At 34.0% G+C, this 21,930-nt stretch overlaps 1 protein-coding gene across 1 annotated transcript in view; it reads right to left on the reverse strand.

The window, feature by feature from the left end:
• LOC136319195 (protein eyes shut homolog) overlaps window positions 1–19,314 on the reverse strand; it is a 287,411-nt gene extending 268,097 nt beyond the window's left edge. The window contains exon 1 of the mRNA XM_066252573.1: window positions 19,272–19,314. The gene's annotated coding sequence lies outside the window, so the exon portion shown is untranslated. The remainder of the gene's footprint in view (window positions 1–19,271) is intronic.
• Between the last annotated feature and the right edge of the window lie 2,616 nt (window positions 19,315–21,930).

Genomic DNA, 21,930 nt, shown 5'->3' on the forward strand with positions numbered 1-21,930 from the left:
ACCTTTTTAACTCACTAGCAGTGCTCCCATCCCTGGCTCTCCATATTATCTAGTTCTTGTTCCACTAAATACAATAGTAAGTTTTTAATTTGTCCCCCCATTTTTCCATTTTCCTCTTATTCCTCTCATCATAACTCTTAGAAAACCAACACCTAAAAGCAAATCATTTTATTCTTGACCCAAATTTTTTCCTTATTTGCTTTTTGTGGGTCCATACGCTCTTTTTTTTTCTTTTTTCTTTTTTTTTTTTTTCCTTTTTTTTTTTTTTTTTTCTTTCTCTCTTTTTTGCCCCTTTATTACTTTTCCCCAATTCAGGCCCTCCATCACAGGCATTGTTTGTTATAACTCACAGTCCACCACAAGATTTTCTCAAGAAAGTGGGGAGAGGAGAGGAGAGGAAAAAAAGAGGGGGGGAATAATTTCCTTTTTTAAAAAATTTTTATTTTATTTTATTTTTCTTTATTTCATTATTAATTTTTTTTAAAAAAACAACTCTTTTCGATTTGTTATTTTTTTATTTTTTTTAACTTTTTATTCTTTATTAAATCTCATTAATACTATCAACAAAACCACCCTCAGATGCCATTAAGGAAGAGAAAATCGAATATCATGGATACAAAAGAAAGAGAGGTAACACAGATAGATGAGGAAAAATCTATGGAGAAAAAATTTAATATATTGGAAACCTTGGAGCTAAATGACAGAGAATTCAAGATAGAAATCCTAAAAATCCTCCGAGATATACAAGAAAACACAGAAAGGCAATATAGGGAGCTCAGAAAACAACTCCATGAACACAAAGAATATATGTCCAAGGAAATTGAAACTATAAAAACAAATCAAACAGAGATGAAAAACTCAATTCACGAGCTGAAAAACGAAGTAACAAGCTTAGCTAATAGAACAGGTCAGATAGAAGAGAGGATTAGTGAAATAGAAGACAAGCAACTTGAGGCACAACAGAGAGAAGAAGAAAGAGACTCAAAAATTAAAAAAAATGAGATAGCCCTACAAGAATTATCTGACTCCATCAAAAAGAATAACATAAGAATAATAGGTATATCAGAGGGAGAAGAGAGAGAAAATGGAATGGAGAACATACTTAAACAAATAATTGATGAGAACTTCCCAAGCCTGTGGAAAGAACTAAAGCCTCAAGTTCAAGAAGCAAACAGAACTCCAAGTTTTCTTAACCCCAACAAACCTACTCCAAGGCATATCATAATGAAATTGACACAAACCAACAGCAAAGAAAAAATTCTCAAGGCAGCCAGGGAAAAGAAGAATACAACATATAAAGGAAGGCCCATTAGATTATCATCAGATTTCTCAGCAGAAACTCTACAAGCTAGAAGAGAGTGGACCCCAATATTTAAAGTCCTGAAAGAGAGGAACTTTCAGCCACGAATACTATACCCATCAAAGCTATCCTTCAAATACGAAGGAGAAATAAAAACATTCACAGATACAGAAAAGATGAGGGAATTTATCATCAGAAAACCCCCACTCCAGGAATTACTAAAGGGGGTTCTCCAATCAGATACAAAGAACAAAAAAAAAACAGAGCCACAAGTAAAAGCTCCAAGAAGAACACAATAAAACCAAATTTAAACTGTGACAACAACAAAAAGAAAGAGGGGGAGAAGACGGAGATTAACAGTAGCAAAGGACGATGGAGTGCAAAAGTACTCACAAAATAGTTCGCTACAATGAACAGGGTAGGGACCCTTTTCATTACTCAAAGGTAACCACCATTGAAAAAACCACCACAGAAGCACATGAGATAAAAAAGATAGCAACAGAGGAAAGATGTATGGAATACAACCAAATAAAAACAAAAGATAGAAAAACGAAAGAGAAGGATCAAACAAGACACAAAACTAACAGAAAGCAAGATATAAAATGGCAATAGGGAACCCACAAGTATCAATAATTACACTAAATGTAAATGGATTAAACTCACCAATAAAAAGGCACAGAGTAGCAGAATGGATTAAAAAAGAAAATCCAACTGTATGCTGCCTACAGGAAACTCATCTAAGTAACAAGGATAAAAACAAATTCAAAGTGAAAGGCTGGAAAACAATACTCCAAGCAAATAACATCCAAAAAAAAGCAGGTGTAGCAATACTCATATCGGATAATGCTGACTACAAGACAGGAAAAGTACTTAGAGACAAAAATGGCCATTTCATAATGGCTAAGGGGACACTGAATCAAGAAGACATAACAATTCTTAATATATATGCACCAAACCAAGGAGCACCAAAATATATAAGACAGCTACTTATTGATCTTAAAACAAAACCTGACAAAAATACAATCATACTTGGAGACCTCAATACACCGCTGACGGCTCTAGATCGGTCATCCAAACAGAGAATCAACAAAGACATAGTGGCCTTAAACAAAACACTAGAGCACCTGGATATGATAGACATCTACAGGACATTTCATCCCAAAGTGACTGAGTATACATTTTTCTCCAGTGTACATGGATCATTCTCAAGAATTGACCATATGTTGGGCCACAAAAACAATATCAGCAAATTCAGAAAAATTGAAGTTGTACCAAGCATATTTTCTGATCATAAAGCCTTGAAACTAGAATTCAACTGCAAAAAAAGAGGAAAAAAATCCCACAAAAATGTGGAAACTAAACAACATACTTTTAAAATACGAATGGGTCAAAGAAGAAATAAGTGCAGAGATCAAAAGATATATACAGACTAATGAAAATGACAATACGACATATCAGAATCTATGGGATGCAGCAAAAGCAGTGATAAGAGGGAAGTTCATATCGCTTCAGGCATATATGAACAAACAAGAGAGAGCCCAAGTGAACCACTTAACTTCTCACCTTAAGGAACTAGAAAAAGAAGAACAAAGACAACCCAAAACCAGCCGAAGAAAGGAGATAATAAAAATCAGAGCAGAAATAAATGAATTAGAGAACAGAAAAACTATAGAAAAAATTAATAGAACAAGGAGCTGGTTCTTTGAAAAGATCAACAAAATTGACAAACCCTTGGCAAGACTTACCAAGGAAAAAAGAGAAAGAACTCATATAAACAAAATCCAAAATGAAAGAGGAGAAATCACCACGGACACCGTAGATATACAAAGAATTATTGTAGAATACTATGAAAAACTTTATGCCACTAAATTCAATAACCTAGAAGAAATGGATAAATTCCTAGAAAAATACAACCTTCCTAGACTGAGTCAAGAAGAAGCAGAAAGCCTAAACAGACCTATCAGTAGAGAAGAAATAGAAAAAACCATTAAAAACCTCCCCAAAAATAAAAGTCCAGGCCCTGACGGCTATACCAGCGAATTTTATCAAACATTCAAAGAAGACTTGGTTCCTATTCTACTCAAGGTCTTCCAAAAAATTGAAGAAGAAGCAATACTTCCAAACACATTTTATGAGGCCAACATAACCCTCATACCAAAACCAGGCAAGGATGGCACAAAAAAAGAAAACTACAGACCAATATCTCTAATGAATACAGATGCTAAAATACTAAACAAAATACTAGCAAATCGAATACAACAACATATTAAAAAAATAATACATCATGATCAAGTAGGATTCATCCCAGAATCTCAAGGATGGTTCAACATACGTAAAACGGTTAATGTAATACACCATATCAACAAAACAAAGAACAAAAACCACATGATCTTATCAATAGATGCAGAAAAGGCTTTTGATAAAATACAACACAATTTTATGTTTAAGACTCTCAACAAAATGGGTATAGAAGGAAAATATCTCAACATGATAAAGGCCATATATGATAAACCATCAGCTAACATCATATTAAATGGCACTAAACTGAAGGCTTTCCCCCTTAAATCAGGAACAAGACAGGGTTGTCCACTGTCTCCACTCTTATTTAATGTGGTACTAGAGGTTCTAGCCAGAGCAATCAGATAAGACAAAGAAATAAAAGGCATCCATATCGGAAAAGAAGAAGTAAAGGTATCACTTTTTGCAGATGATATGATCCTATACATCGAAAACCCCAAAGAATCCACAAAAAGACTACTAGAAACAATAAGCCAATACAGTAAGGTCGCAGGATACAAAATTAACATACAAAAGTCAATAGCCTTTCTATATGCCAACAATGAAACAACTGAGAAGGAACTCAAAAGATAAATCCCCTTCACGATTGCAACAAAAAAAATAAAATACTTAGGAATAAACATAACAAAGAATGTAAAGGACTTATATAATGAAAACTATAAACTATAAATCGAAAAAGATATAATGAGATGGAAGAATATACCTTGTTCTTGGCTAGGAAGAATAAATATAATCAAGATGGCTATATTACCCAAAGCAATATACAAATTTAATGCAATTCCCATCAAAATTCCAATGACATTTTTTAAAGAAATAGAGCAAAAAATCATCAGATTTATATGGAACTATAAAAAACCCCGAATAGCCAAAGCAATCCTAAAGAAAAAGAATGAAGCTGGGGGCATAACAATACCTGACTTCAAACTCTATTATAGGGCCACGACAATCAAAACAGCATGGTATTGGCAGAAAAATAGACACTCAGACCAATGGAACAGAATAGAAAGTCCAGAAATAAAACCACATATATATAGTCAAATAATTTTTGATAAAGGGGCCAACAACACACAATGGAGAAAAGAAAGCCTCTTCAATAAATGGTGCTGGGAAAACTGGAAAGCCACATGCAAAAGAATGAAACTGGACTACAGTCTCTCCCCCTGTACAAAAATTAACTCAAAATGGATCAAAGATCTAAACATAAGACCTGAAACAATTAAGTACATAGAAGAAGACATAGGTACTCAACTCATGGACCTGGGTTTTAAAGAGCATTTTATGAATTTGACTCCAATGGCAAGAGAAGTGAAGGCAAAAATTAATGAATGGGACTACATCAGACTAAGAAGTTTTTGCTCAGCAAGGGAAACTGATAACAAAATAAACAGAAAGCCAACTAAATGGGAAATGATATTTTCAAACAATAGCTCAGATAAGGGCCTAATATCCAAAATATACAAAGAGCTCATAAAACTCAACAACAAACAAACAAACAATCCAATAAAAAAATGGGAAGAGGATATGAATAGACACTTCTCCCAGGAAGAAATACAAATGGCCAACAGATATATGAAAAGATGCTCATCTTCTTTAGCTATTAGAGAAATGCAAATCAAAACGGCAATGAGATACCACCTCACACCTGTTCGATTAGCTGTTATTAGCAAGTCAGGTAATAGCAAATGTTGGAGAGGCTGTGGAGAAAAAGGAACCCTCATACACTGTTGGTGGGAATGTAAAGTAGTACAACCATTATGGAAGAAAGTATGGTGGTTCCTCAAAAAACTGAAAATAGAACTACCTTATGACCCAGCAATCCCTCTACTGGGTATATATCCCCAAAACTCAGAAACATTGATACGTAAAGACACATGCAGCCCCATGTTTATTGCAGCATTGTTCACAGTGGCCAGGACATGGAAACAACCAAAAAGCCCATCAATAGATGACTGGATAAAGAAGATGTGGCACATATACACTATGGAATACTACTCAGCCATAAGAAATGATGACATCGGAACATTTACAGCAAAATGGTGGGATCTTGATAACATGATACGAAGTGAAATAAGTAAATCAGAAAAAAACAGGAACTGTATTATTCCATACGTAGGTGGGACATAATAGTGAAACTAAGAGACATTGATAAGAGTGTGGTGGTTACGGGGGGGAGGGGGGGAATGGGAGAGGGATAGGGGGTGGGGAGGGGCACAAAGAAAACAAGATAGAAGGTGACAGAGGACAATCTGACTTTGGGTGGTGGGTATGCAACATAATTGAACGACAAGATAACCTGGACTAGTTATCTTTGAATATATGTATCCTGATTTATTGATGTCACCCCATTAAAAAAATAAAATTATAGAAAAAAAAAAAAGAAAAAAAAAAAGAAAGCTATTGCTTACTTTCTTCTATAGAAAATAAATTAATGGCAAAATAAAAAAAAAATATGTAACTCATGGCTTAATGTACTGCTTTTGCTTTCGAAATTGGAGATGATTTGATGTCACACATTATATTTTATGGTAGTAGCTTATATAAGTGATTTACTCCTGAGGACATGTGGAGCTTATATCAGAAATTATTGTCTCCAAATTTATTTAATTCTATTTTACTTTACAAAGTATCTGTTTATAATGTATACTTTCCAATATAATAGTTGCACCTGGTACATAAATTTGGCTCGTTATTTTTAAAGTTAAAATTTCACATATAGCAAAATATAAAAACTATTAAAACTTTTCATTGAGATTCCATGTAAGTGATCCAATTAGTTTCAGAAATTTCTTTCTTGGTGGTTCATTGAGGCAAAAAATAGCTAACATATAATTATTTTAACAGCTGGAATCTTGACATATTACATCATTCTAATCAAAAACATGATCATAGATGAATTATTTAATAATTCTGGAAAATTGTATAGAAAAAACAAAAAATTTTAAATTAAATATGTATTAAGACAGTTGCTTGGGCATTGAATTAATTTTGCCTAAGAAATTATAAGACATACATTACACTTTATTGGAAAACATAAATTAGAAAAACAGTATCCTACATGCATTAATTTAATGAAAGTAGAAAATGATAGGAGAGCATGTCTGGTGGTAGTACAGTGCATAGAACATTGACCTGGAATGCTGAGGTCACACGTACGAAATCCCGAAGTTGCCTCCTTGAGTGTGGGTCATCAGGTTGAGTTCAGGATCATTAACGTGATCCACAGGTTGCTCACTTAAGCCCAAAATTCCTTGATTTGAGCCCAAGGTCACTGGCTTGAGGAAGGGGTCACTGGCTAGGTTTAAGCACCCATCCCTAGTCAAAGCATGTATGAGGAGCAATCAATGAACAAGTAAAGTGAAGTAACTACAATTTGATGCTTCTCACTTCTCTCTCATCTCTCTGTCTCTCCTTTCTTGTGTCTCTTTCTTTCTCTCAAAATCAATTTAAGAAAAAGAAGATAATAGGGAGAAAAATGTTGCCTCTAAGAGTTAAATTAAAAGTTATTTAGCTGGAATATATGACTAGTGGTTAATAGAAAATAAGTATACTAATATATTTTAAATTAATATTAACTATTTTTCCATTAAATAATTTTATAAAATTTGATATGAATAGATGTGATCTCATAAAATTTATCTCAAAATTAAAATAATATTTAAGGCTATTGAAGGTCATTTTAACCCATAGATGTCAAAGAAATCGAAAGAAATATTTTAAATACAGTGAAAAGAGAAAGGGTGAGAATTTTCATTAGTTTTATGTTTAATTTTGTTGTTTAGAAGGCATAGTGAACTTATATATATAAATATATTACTCAGATATTTATACATTTGGCTAAATATGAGTCAGAGCTGGGTTCAATCAAAGATATTTTTTTCACCACCATCAATTGTTTCATCACACCACCCACTCATACCCTCACACAGTCTTTCTAGCATTTTTTTTTTCCTATGGAAGGACAAACTTTTCTCTGTCTGCTTTGATAAATTTATAGGTCTATGGTTAGAGCAGTGGTTCCCAACCTTTTCTGGGCCACTGACTGGTTTAATGTCAGAAAATATTTTCACCGACCAGCCTTTTAGGGTGGGATGGATAAATGTGTCACATGACCGAGACAAGCGTCAAGAGTGAGGCTTGGATGGATGTAACAGAAGGAATCTGGTAATTTTTTTTAAAATAAAACATCGTTCAAACTTAAATATAAATAAAACAGAAATAATGTAAGTTATTTATTCTTTCTCTGTGGACTGGTACCAAATGGCCCATGGACTGGTACTGGTCTGCGGCCAGGAGGTTGGGGACCACTGGGTTAGAGAATTCTCCATAATGCAAGAGTCCTCTTCCTCTTATTGCAAAATCTTTGTTCCTTACTGTTATACTTTTTGAATAAAATACCTCTTTACCTAGGCTGGATTTTTATTTAATTTAGCAATATTTATTACAAGTAATTTTTGATTATCCTTTTGGCATTTATATTTAAATTTTATTCCTGGTGTTGTTTTGCAATATACCTTTTTTGGACTGGGTAGATTTTAATTTTTGAAGATATAATGTAATCCTTCTTTCCTGTTGGTTCAATGTTATTCTATTTCTGTTCTCTTCTTTGTTTCAGTGAAACTATCACTGTTTAGAAAATAGCTCAGTAATGAGTGAAAGAACATCTTCTGGAAGTAAATGTAAAAACCAAGTTAACAAAGTATACATAAGAGCTCTATGAGGTGTTACTGGGAATTTGGGATCTGGGAAAGAAATGAGATAAGGCAGCAGAAAATTAGAATAAAAACTCAGAAGTTTCAAAATATATTTGAAAGCCAGAGTGGAAAGAAATACACAGCACTGAAGTGAACAAAATATCATTGCACGGACATGTGAATTATTATTTATATTTCTTTCTTGTACAGTGAACTATCCATCTTTATGAAGTACCTCAGTGATGTCTGATTCAGCCAAATAATTCTGTGTTTGTGTGGCAGGAAATAGGAGCAGAGGCATGGGGGAAAGCGCAGTTTCCTTTTAGTCACTTTAGACTGGAACCCAATGGTAAACCTCAGTATGGGTGGAAACTCACACTGTGAAAAGAAGTAAAAAATGCAAGGTGTATGGCAATGAGTCATAGGAGTAGAGATAGAGATTTAAGTGACTGTTATCAATAAAAGAATTAAAATCTAATAAGGAGCACAAAATATGACTCGGGGAAATTTACTAGTAGACAAATAACGATAGAGGAAAGAAGCCTATCGCCCTCTACTCTTTAAGATTCCCAAGTTTACCGGCATGTAGACATCCTGTATACCTGGGAGAAACCCAAGTAAACCGAGTGCTCCCCAAAATGGCCCAATTTACCACTTCAAAAACCACTCCCAGCTAAACACAAAATAACGTATTTGGGAGGGAAGGTCAGTTAGGTGAGGTTACCAGGCAAAGCAGAATAAATAAATAAGGTTAAAGATATTATGCAGTTTATGTACTTGCCTTCCCCACTCATAAGAGTTTTCAAATGTTTGGAGTCATCCTTCTCCTACTAGCACAAATTGGGAGAAACCGTGACAAATAAAAAGATTTTCCTTTTAATATAAATGTTTCTTATGAAAGGGTAACTTCTACTCAGTTTTCATAGCTTTACAGTGTCTGCTGTTTTTTAAAAATAACTAGATCAAAAACATACTCATGGCAGGAAGTCATATTTTGGGGTGATATATTTTGTTCCATGACAAAGAGTTTAAACAAATAGAATGCGTAAGTACTGCGTAGTTCACAAATAATTCTTTACTAATTATTTCAAAGACCATACAAAAAATTTAAAATAAATGTAGTTGTCCTGGATTATTTTTTACAATATTTATATATTATTAAATTTTATTACATTATTTTAAAATAAAATTTATTTTACAGAACAATTTTAATAAAATATTGTATTTCACACATATATACATCCACACCCACACATATGTTTTAGTGCCAGCGTATCAATGACACATGAGTTGTACAGCAATTTTAGTAGAATGGCAATCAAAAACTATATCATGTCATTATATAAATAAAGCATATGAGCATTTAAAAAGTACAGAAGTTATCAATTATAAAATTTTTAACTGAATTTATTGGGGTGACACTGGTTAACATAAAAAAAAAGTTTTCAGCCCTCGCTGGTTGGCTCAGAGGTAGAGCATCAGCCTGGCGTGCGGGGGACCCGGGTTCGATTCCCGGCCAGGGCACATAGGAGAAGTGCCCATTTGCTTCTCCACCCCCCCCCTCCTTCCTCTCTGTCTCTCTCTTCCCCTCCTGCAGCCAAGGCTCCATTGGAGCAGAGATGGCCTGGGCGCTGGGGATGGCTCCTTGGCCTCTGCCCCAGGTGCTGGAGTGGCTCTGGTCGCGGCAAAGCGACGCCCCGGAGGGGCAGAGCATCGCCCCCTGGTGGGCAGAGCGTCGCCCCTGGTGGGCATGCTGGGTGGATCCCGGTCGGGCGCATGCGGGAGTCTGTCTGACTGTCTCTCCCAGTTTCCAGCTTCAGAAAAATACAAAAAAAAAAAAAAAAAGTTTTCAGGTGCCTGATTCTATATCATATCTCTGTACGCCGTATTATGTGTTCACCAGGCCCAAGTCAAGTCTCTGCCCATCACTTTTCATCCGCACTCTAGCCTCCTCCATGTCCTCACCCCTCTGGCAATCGCCAGTGTGGTTCATGTCCATGGGTTTATTCTTAATATGTTTTGCTCAGTCCCCCCACCCCCTTTACCCAGTCCCCACCCTGAGTTGGCAGCCTGCTCTCTCTATATGTTTGTTTCTATTTTGCTAGTTAGTTTACTTTGTTCCTTACAGTACACATGTGACTGAAATCATATGTTACTTGTCTTCCTCTGACTGGCTTATTTCACTTATCATAATGCATCTCAGGTCTATCCATGCTGCATGAAAGGTAAGATTTGTTTCTTTTTAATGGCCACATAGTATTCCATTATATAAATGTACAACAGCTTTTTTATACACTCATTTACTGATGGGCACCTGGCATTTTTTTTTGCAAAACAAAGAAAACCATTACAAAATGAAAGGATAATCCACTGAATGAGAGACCGTATTTGCCAATATATCTGATAAGGAATTAATATCCAAAATATATAAAGAATTTATAAAATTCAACACACATACAAAACAAACGAACAATCCAATTAAAAATGGGCAAAAGAGCTAATTCAAAAAATGGGCAAAAAAATAATTCAAAAGAATATATGTACCTCTAGATTCATTTCAGGATTATTTATAATAGTCAACTTTTTTTTATGTCAAACAGGATGATAAAGTGGTAGGTCTACATTTTTAAAGTGTATAAAAAACATGTATTTAATAATTAGTTTAGGGAACTTAATATTATACTTATCTAATTATTGATTACATCTTAATGTTTCTAATATTACTATCAGTACTGTATCAATTCTTATTTTAAATGATAAAATACTATTGTTATTCACTATTAACAAACTACAGAAGTAAAAATACAGTAATACCTCTGTTTTTTGTTGACTTCAGTTATGGTCAGGTTTTGGTTTTCGTCGATTTTGTCCGTGAAAAATTTGTCTCAGTTTTTGTAGGCATGCCCACATGACCTCGCTGCTAATTTTGCAAAAACAAAGGGCGACCCACACATTCTCCTTTTCAGTGTGGTGCTGTTTCTCATTATGTGAGCATCACCCCGCACGTCTAGCCAAACAAACAATTCCATTGCTTTCCAGTGTTTTTGTGCTTTTTTTTTATTGATTGCGAGTGCTAATACGTACTACAATTACATGTAAGTGATTACTGCGTACAGTAATTGGATTTACATTGATTCATATGGAAATAATTGCCTCGGTTTTCATTGGTTTCGGATTTCACCGATTTTTTTCAGACGGATTATTGACAAAAACCGAGGTATCACTCACTGTATTTTAAGAGATTTTCTGAAAAGAATTAATCTAAAATTCTTATACATTATTTATAATTTACTGAGAATGATACTTGTATAAAGAAACTGAATATCCTTTCATCATTGTGGTTCTCTACCATAGGTTCTATTTAGCTAAGTTGCATTGAATTCTATAAACCTGTTTCACAAAATTAACTATGCCAGGATTTTCTCCAATTATTAATATTATGACAATATGGAAAAAAAAAAAAAACTAGTCAAAGCTTTAAACTGAGTTAATAGTAACTACAGAAGTTTATAAACTTAGTACAGTACCTCTTGAAAAAAATAGTACAATTTATATTATGTTTTAAGCCGAGAGGGAACAACTCAGTGGAAGTCCTCTAACTATGCAATCTGGTCCTTTGCCCCCAACCCATGCAAAAAATAAAAACAAAAATGTAATATCTGTTTGACGCCAGGTTCCTAGTTCTACCTCTTGCTCATGATTCAACTTCTGCCAGTTTAGACCTGATGATTCAAATGTATACTTTTTCTCATTAATTTCACTTCAATTTTCAGTAGCTGTTCTGCAGTTTAGGATTGACTAAGCATTTTTTTTTAGGTGAGAAGATGGAAGATAGTGAGGCAGACTCCTACATACGCCCAACTGAGACCCACCTGAAACCTCATCTGGGGTCAATGCTCTAGTATCAAGCTATTTTTACTGCCCAAGGATGATGCACTCAAACCAACTGAGCTATCCTCATTGCCTAGGGCCATGCTCAAACCCATCAAGCTACTGGTTGTGGGAAGGGAAGAGGGAAAGAAGCAGATGGTCGCTTCTCCTGTGTGCCCTGAGTGGGAATTAAACCTAGGATGTCCATACACCAGGCCCACCCTCTATCCACTGAGCCACCGGCCAGGGCCAGATATCCTAAGTATTAAATCTTTGCAGCTCTGCCTCAGAATCCTCTTCTGGATACAAATACATGTACAGTCCTTCTAAACCCTGCTCCAAGGCACATCCTGTTCTGTAACTGAGAAAGGAAATGCTCTTATGTTCAGTAGCAGATATTCCTAGACTAACACCCCTTATCATTTACCATAGTCTATGGCTGCTCCTGTTCTGCATTGACAAAGTTCATTATTTTCTTCAGAACCTTTATCTTCTTTATTCCCAGGACTTTCTTGATAAGAATGTGACTGATACAGTCTTGTCATTCAGGTCTTTAAAATTTCATTCTCTGTAATCACATTTTTGAATTCTTAACAATTTTACCTTTGAATTCATGTTTTGTGAAGTCTGTTGGGAAAACAGACAATATGGCATATGCTTGATGCACAGCATGTGTGTCCATCCTGCCTCTCCTGCAAGGAGGGACTCTCTGGCCAGCCGCTCCCTGCCAACCTTGACTGCCCTCATCTTTCCTTCTGGCCCTGTTCTTCAGTGCCTGTCATTCATCCTCCATCCCGGGCAGTGACAGGCTTGCCTTTGTCAGGGATGGCCATGTTCACCATCCAGAGGTCCTGGTCTTGAGCATAGGAGATTTGGGCCCTGGCATAGGCCCCAGGAGTCTCAGAGAGGAACAGAGTGGCGACTTTCCTGCCTCCGACTAGCAGCACCACAGTGCATTTGACAGGTGACTAGGAAGGGACTATTCACCCACCCTCATCCAGGTATAGAGCACTCACAGCCCCTGGTTAGAAACCTCTGCAGGGCCTCTCTTTCACCACAGGTTGGACTAGAAAGACTGGGTAGGAAATATTCATTACCTCACTTTCAGCAGCGGCCCAGTAACTTTATTTTGCACTGAGAGCCACCCATTATGAAGCCAGATCTACTTATTCCCTAACACTGTCAAAAGTGTTAGATCTCCTTACTACATTTTCCTGACCATGAAGAGTGGGCACTTCTCTGACTGGCTTATTTCACTTAGCACAGTGATCCCCACAAGTACCACATGACTTCACTTACATGTGGAAACTAATAAACAAAATAAACTAACACACGACATAGAAACAGACTCATAGATACAGAGAACAATCTGAGAGCTGTCAGAAGGGAGGGGGCAGGGCTGCTGGGTAAAAAAGGTGAAGGGATTAAACAAAAAAACAACTCATAAACACAGTGTGGGGATTGCAGGAGGGGAAAGGAGGGCTGAGGGAGGAGAGTAGAGGACGCTAGATGGTGATGAATATTTAAGCAAAATAACAAACAAACAAAAACTGTGGATCCAGATTTCAGCCTTACCTCTCTCTCCTGTTCCATGGCATTGTCAAGTTATCCCTACTGGCTACTTTTTGTTGTCGGTAATTTTTTTTTCCATTTTAGGAAACTTTTTTCAGTGGCCTTAAGCAAAATGTATCTGTCTTTATTAGAAGTAGAACTCCTTTAAGTGCAAATTTAAGAATTTAACATTGTTCTCTTAAAATTATTAAAACCATTGTAACAGTTGATTTTTAAAAATCATCTAATACTTAACATAAAATGATTAGTTTGATTCAGATTATCTTAAGTAATTTTACTTTGAATTTTTCTTTTATTTTTTTTAAACTTTTTAAAATTTAAAAAGCTATGGTACATATATACTATGGAATACTACTCAGCCATAAGAAATGATGACATCGGATCATTTACAACAACATGGATGGACCTTGATAACATTATACTGAGCAAAATAAGTAAATCAGAAAAAACTAAGAACTATATGATCCCATGCATAGGTGGGACATAAAAATGAGTTTCAGAGACATGGACAAGAGTGTGGGGGTTACAGGGTGGGAGAGAGGAGAAGGAGGGGGTTGAGGGAGGGGAGCGGCACAAAGAAAACCAGTTAGAAGGTGACGGAAGACAATTGGACTTTGGGTGATGGGATCGCAGCATAATTAAATGTCAAAATAACCTGGAGATGTTTTCTCTGAACATATGTACCCTGATTTATCAATGTCACCCCATTAAAATTAATTTTAAAATAAATAAATAAAATTTATTTAGTCATTTTGGAGATGAGAGAGAGAGAGAGAGAAAGAGAAAGAGAGAGAAGTGGGGGGAGGAGGAGGAAGCATCAACTCCCATATGTGCCTTGACCAGGCAAGCCCAGGGTTTCAAACCAGCAACCTCAGTGTTCCATCCAGGTTGATGCTTTTTATCCACTGGGCCACCACAGGTCAGGCCAAAATTTTCTTTTCAATCTCTACACAAACTATCAATGCAGCAGGTAACATTTGAAGGCCTACAGACTTTCTTATGCATCCAGAATGAAACTAAACATACAGATGATGCTGAAGAAATAGTCTGAAAATTTCAATTTATTAATGGCTTGCAGATGCATTCTATATGTCAAGTCAATTAATTTAACATCCAGAACAGATGGATAGCCTCAAGAAGGTGGTTAAGTGTCATATAAATTGAAATTTAGCATCTTTCTCACAAAGGTTCAAAATATATTTAAATTTAATTACTCTCAAACTATGATAATTCTGATATAATTATCTTTTATATCTTAAGTAAAGTTGGAAATTAAAACAGTAACCAATTTTGTTAATCATGTACAGCCATGACAGAGAGGATAGCTAAGATTTCTGAACTGCAGATTGCTTATCAGCAGCCAAGTCCCTTCCCTAGTAAGGAATTTAAGAAAATGAAGCCAAAATATTGAGCAAGTGCATTAATAAATATTTCCATTCTATTTTGTTTGTTTTAAACAAAGAACTGACAAACCAACTCTTTGATACAGGGAATATAGTAGTATTGGAATCAGAATCGCATCTAAAATTTGCATAATACAAGTGACCACAGATAAATTCATTGCTTTTAAGTTTCTGTGTTCACAACACTACTGAGTCATTCTTACAAAAATCCCTAGAAAATATAAAATCTCTTCTAAAGTCATATCCTTCCCAAATGATGGTCTGATATATACATCTCTCTCTCTCTAAAATATATATGTATACATAGTATACATATATAGTATACTAAGTAATTTAATTGGAAACAGTATATAGTAGCATGAAAAAGATACAGTAATCAAAAACAGTTTAGAAATGTCACTATATATAGATAATAAAAAACCAGGACAGTGCAGCACTCTGAGGTACTTCTCAGGGAGTATACGATAGATCATGCTGTTTTGCTCTGTAAAGAGAAACTTTAAAACGGTCTTAAACCATAAAGGCAAAATGATTAAGAGAAGGCCACCTAAAACAAGAATCAGACTAGGCTCATGTCAGTACATTTGTCAAATATAAAAATTCAATAATTCATATTTTGGAATGATACTGAACTATGGAGTGAAATAATATTAATAAAAAATGTTTACCTATGTATGAGGTTTCTGCTTTTTTCCATTTGTTTACAATTTAACTACTACCTTCATTAATTAGACTTACATCTCAGAAATATTGCTTTAAAAACATTTTAAAACAAAAAAAATTAACAAAAATCTCTATGAAATAGTATAATCAGCATTTATGAGAAAGTTATGTGGAGTTGTGTATAATTGATTTCTGTTAAGGAATTAGCACAGATATTTTTTAAAAACTTATAATCTCAAAATTTTAAACTGATTTTTGTATTTACTTTATGCAAGGTAAAGTTTATTAAATGCCAAGATAAATTATTCAAAATAAATAAAACCTTTGAAATATGCTGTTGAAAAGATACCCTTCTCTTTTCCACAAGGATTTTCCAGTGATCCGTTACTCACAGGGAATTCAGTAATATTTTTGTTACCTACCTAATAATTATTTTTACTACATCTTTACTACTGCATCTTTGAACATGCAATTCAATAATTTCTCTCCCAAACTTCCATCCTATCAACTTCCTTCTCTTATTTTTTTGGCCTATTTATAATCAACCAAGAAAATATCCCCATTTCCTTCAGAGATCTTTCCCTATCTCCTCTGGTCTGAGTAAACGCCTTCCTGCATGCCTCCTCTATTATAGCTTCCACAGGCTTGCCACCTAACTCTATTTGCCTACCTATATCTTCCTGAGTAATTACTGTGTTCCATGTGTTCTCTCTGTCCTAATCAACATTATATCCTTGGCACTTAACTGAGTACCTGGTCTATTGCTAATTTGTTGAATAAATAAATGAAGTGCCTGGTTAATATAACAATGCCCTACACAAAAGATTATCAAGTGAATAGCCGTTGAACAATACCGGGCTTATAAAATGATATAAAAGTTAAATTTGAAATGCAATGTCTAGCCAGGAGGAAATAGGAAAAATTAAGGTCAGTGCATAGAGTGCATAGTCAATCTTGGAAATGTGGCCGTTTTGCCTAGTGTCAGTCTTAATGTCAGCAGATAGTTTACATTAAAACTCTCTAACTTGCACACTTATGCATCATGTTGTTCTGAGTTTCTGCTTTGTTCTACAAATATTGATCTTGTTTGGTAACTTTGCAAAAATGATTAAATTCAAAATGCATTTAGTGTAATTATATTCCAAAAACTGCAGCATAGCAAAGTTTAGAACACTAGTCCAAGATAGTAATCAGACAATAGAATTTGATGGTTATAGTCACTATCAATCAAAAGTCATAAAAGTGATTTCTAGCTGAATAGTAAAATTTATGTTTTCATTATCTTTATGATACACCTAAAATGACCATGAAATAAACTAATTCATTCTATTTTATGAAATAAACTAAATTTATTAGACACACCATTACTAGCAATTCCACTTTAATAGATTTATAAATTGGCAAATAACATTCCGGAAGATGTATTCAGAAATAAATTTACCACCTAAGGTTTTGTATCTTCTCTTGTCTTGCCAGGCCTGTTATTGCTTAAATGTTTTATTTGTCCTTTTATTTTATAAAATTCTTTCATAATAGATTAATTTATATGAATTAGCAATATATTTTTCATTATTTTAAGTAATTCATTCAAAAACAAATAATGTTTATATAATTAATTTTTACTTCCGTTAACACTACATTGAGTCTATATTATGTTTATTTTGATGGAAGGAGACTTAATGTTGGGTTGTGAACACAGAATACTTTATACAGATAATATATTATTAAATTGTACCTAAAACTTATATAATTTTAATAACTAATGTTACCCTAATAATTCAGTAAAGATTTAAATACTTCATAAATACTTATATTAAAATGACCTACATGTACTTTAAAGTAATTAAATGGTGAATGTGTGATTATCACAGAAACTGTTTCAAATATTATTCATCCAGTCATAAAACATAAACATTATATTGTTTTGCAAACTGTTAAAAATTAATAACCATTTCATATCTTTATAATTGTTTGTTTCACTTTCTAAATCTATGATGTTGGATAAAGAAGATGTGGCACATATACACTATGGAATACTACTCAGCCATAAGAAATGATGACATCAGATCATTTACAGCAAAATGGTGGGATCTTGATAACATTATAAGGAGTGAAATAAGTAAATCAGAAAAAAACAAGAACTACACGATTCCATACATTGCTGGAACATAAAAATGAGACTAAGAGACATGGACAAGAGTGTGGTGGTTACCAGGGATGGGGGGAGGGAGGACATGGAGGGAGGGAGGGAGAGAGTTAGGGGGAGGGGGAGGGGCACAGAGAACTAGATAGAGGGTGGCGGAGGACAATCTGACTTTGGGCGAGGGGTACGCAACATAATTTAATGACAAAATAACCTAGACATGTTTTCTTTGAATATATGTACCCTGATTTATTAATGTCATCCCATTACCATTAATAAAAATTTATAAAAAAATAAATAAATAAATAAATCTATGATGTGTAGTACATAATGAATGAGTCACATGTGGCTATTGAAAATAGCTCAAATTGAGATGTGCTATAAGTGTTAAGAATATACAGAATTTTGAAGACAATAAAAAGTAAAGAACAATATAAAATATCTCACTAATGGAATGAAAACATTTTTTGATGTATTAGATTAAACCAAATATATGTTCCATACTAATTTATCTATTTATTTTTACTTGTTTTATTTGGCTACAAAAAGGTTAAAATTACATATATGGTTTGCAATTCTGATTATTTAAGACAAATACTCAATTTCTACTGAACAATGATGTTCTAGCTTTAGCTCAATGGCCCTTTGGCACATATTTTTATGAATCTTCAAATATTTTTTCACCTGAAAAAATTAAAAAATTTTTTTTTTTAATTTGCCATTTCACTTCATTGGTACCAACCTAAACACTGAGACTTATAAAATCTGCATAGCATCACCACTATTTGATATGACAAGGGTAGTTACTGATTTTGTATGGGTGCACAGCTGCATTTGTCCATTTGAAATAATTTTGAAATTTTAACATGTGCCAATCCTCTTTTAGTGTATGACATGAGATATCTAATTTTAATTAAACAAGGACCATTATTGTTCCTTCTGTATGAACAAAAAATCTTGAGGAACAGTAATTTGTCCAAGGTACACTTTTCAAAGAAAAAGAATATATTTTAATAAGAAAATCTTTATGTTTCATGATAAAATAAAACATCTATTTTCCAAAAAAATATCTTAGTAATATTAGTTTCTTTAGCACTGAACATTCCAATATTCAAAGTGTCCTTTTACTAATAGCATAGCTATTAAAATTATCCATAGTTTTACCAGATATTTCTAGCTTATTTTGACACAAATCACTTAAGGCTATGCTACTTTGATTTTATCCATTCTTATTATATTTCTATATAGATTTGATATATATATCAGATTTGATATAAATCCATCTAATCTTTAAAGTGTTTAAAATTGGGTCTGATATTACATGTACTTACTATAGAATTGATAGGTGATTTGGATAATGAAAGCAAAATACCTCTTCTGGAATCAATATAAAGAGAGTTTAGACACTAAAAACAGATAAAACATATGATAAGTGGTGATGTTCCAAAGCAAATTATAATAAGAATCAACATAACTTCAGATTTAGCACAAAGCAGAATAGCATTGAAAGAAATTACCTTCTATTCAACCACAATATGCACTGCCTGGTCAGTTATCTCGAGAACACATCAGGCTGGTCTGTGTTTGGAGAACACATAGAAGATAGTTGTGAAAATGTCAAATCTATGTTAGCCTACCATTGTATTCTGTTTCATAATTCTAAAAAGTCACTATTTCACTAGATCCTAGTTTTCTTATTATAGTAAGAGAATTTGCCAAATGATTTTAAAAGTCTTCCAATTTTATCCTGACCAGGCTGTGGTGCAGTAGATAGAGCATCAGACTGGGATGCAGCAGACCCAAGCTTGAAACCCTGAGGTTGCCAGCTTGAGCGCGGGCTCATCTGGTTTGAGCACAGCTCACCAGCTTGAATCCAAAGTTGCTGGCTTGAGCAAGGAGTCACTCGGTCTGCTGTAGCCCTCTGGTCAAGGCACATATGAGAAAGCAATCAATGAAGAACTAAGGTGTCGCAATGAAGAACTGATGCTTCTGATCTCTCCGTTTCTGTCTGTCTGTCTGTCTCTCTCTCTCTGTCATAAAAAAAAATCTTCCAGTTTTAGAAATTACATAGTTATTTAAATCTATTAAAGGACATGAAAGCTAGTACTAAAGTCCAGAATGCATGAAATAAAATAACGGGGAAAGGAGTAATAAAAATCTAGGCATAAAAACAATTTTTCCCCTTCCCATCCCTTCCAATAGATTTTCCATCAAACTATTGGATCATTTTTTTTTTCCTGTGGATATAAAAATCTTGGTTATGTCTTCACTCCAAAACAAGGTTGTAAGACATTTTGTGCATATAGTTTTTCATCTTTTTCCCGTAACAACTCATTTCTAAACAAAGGAAAACTCAATCTCAATTTGACTATTGACCAAACAATTCAGAGTATTATGTGTTTGGTATGTTTTAAACAGTCAAGTTATGTATATATTTGAATAAATTTTATCATTTAAACACCATGTTTAATTCATTAATAAAATATATCTTCACATACTTTGATAATTATTTTTTTCTTATAATAGTTTCAATTTTCAAATTTATAATACTTAAAATTATTTAAATGTCTAAGTTTTTGATGTACACATGATCTTGCACCTTTTGAGCTGTATTGATTTGGATTATGCAATTCTTAGAACCTTTGAATTTTTAAAAATTCTTTCTAGTTTATTAAAATATTTCAAAAACTTTGATGAAATTTTATCACATGACATTAACAAATGTATTTCGAATAAGTTTATGTTTATGAAATTATTTATCATAATAATATTCTACGCTATATCCAAAGTTGCATAAAACATAAGAGACAAACTGTTATCTGGATTCAGTGTCAAAATTCTTAAGGTATTATTACTCACTATTATAACATATTTGATAATAGCATGTAATTAACAATAGGCATAAGTTGCAGAAAACAAAAAAAGATGTTAGACTCTTCTTTGTGTCCCTTGTTTTATAAGTTCCACTACAGAAGTGTGTGTCTGGGTCCTGACCTGTGGTGGTGCAGTGGGTAAAGTGTCAACCTGAAATGCTGAGGTTTCCGGTTCAAAGCCCTGGGCTTGCCTGGTCAAGGCACATATGCTTCCTGCTCCTCCCCCCTTCTCTCTCTCTCTCTCTCACTCTCGCTCTCTCTCTCTCCTTTCTCTCTAAAAATGAATAAATAAAATTGAAAGAAAAAAAAGTGTATATGTCATTTTTATGCAAAACATTATTCCTATTATAGATACTGTTCAACATGCACTGAAAGTTATTATTTTTTTCTCTTTCACATTCCTGAGTCTCAAGAATCTCAAAACTTATACAAATGACAAGGAATATGACACAAATATATATTATATAATTTTGAGTGACCTATTCAGTTCTTTCTAATTTGGTATGTATTCTTGTTTACATACATTTTTCAAACTTTTCAAGTGGTTCTAATATGCAGCTAGAATTATAAAGCACTGACCAGCCATAGTATCAAGCCTAAAGATTATTCTTAAAAATGTACTGGTTTTTGACATTTTTTTTCATCATTGCTACGTCTTATTTTCATGGTGCTACCTCAGATAATTCATACATATACCCAGATTAGAAGGGTTTTTCTGTTGTTGTTGGAGTGACTTAGTCTTGAAGACAATATTAATTAAACATGTTTGAGAAAACCTGTACAGTATGTATTTTATTTTCTACTGAGGTTGCTGATCACATTTTGTCTCCATTAGCATACAGGCAAGTTGGGGCCAACAGCTTAGATGCCATCCATAGGCAGAGATCATTTACAAAGGTCTTGAACATTTTTATGTAAATTGCATTATTAACATTACACAGTTTATAATCCAAAATTTGCATAGAAAAACTACACCTATTCACCAATAAACTTTTAATGCTCCCAATTAACTATGGAGATTTCTTTTTTTCTTTTTTCTTTTGTTAGTGAGAGAGAGAGCAACAGACAGGGACAGACAGAAAGGGAGAGAGATGAGAAGCATCAATTCTTTATTGCG

The sequence above is a fragment of the Saccopteryx bilineata genome, chromosome 1 (assembly GCF_036850765.1).
Source record: "Saccopteryx bilineata isolate mSacBil1 chromosome 1, mSacBil1_pri_phased_curated, whole genome shotgun sequence".
Lineage (NCBI taxonomy): Eukaryota > Metazoa > Chordata > Mammalia > Chiroptera > Emballonuridae > Saccopteryx > Saccopteryx bilineata.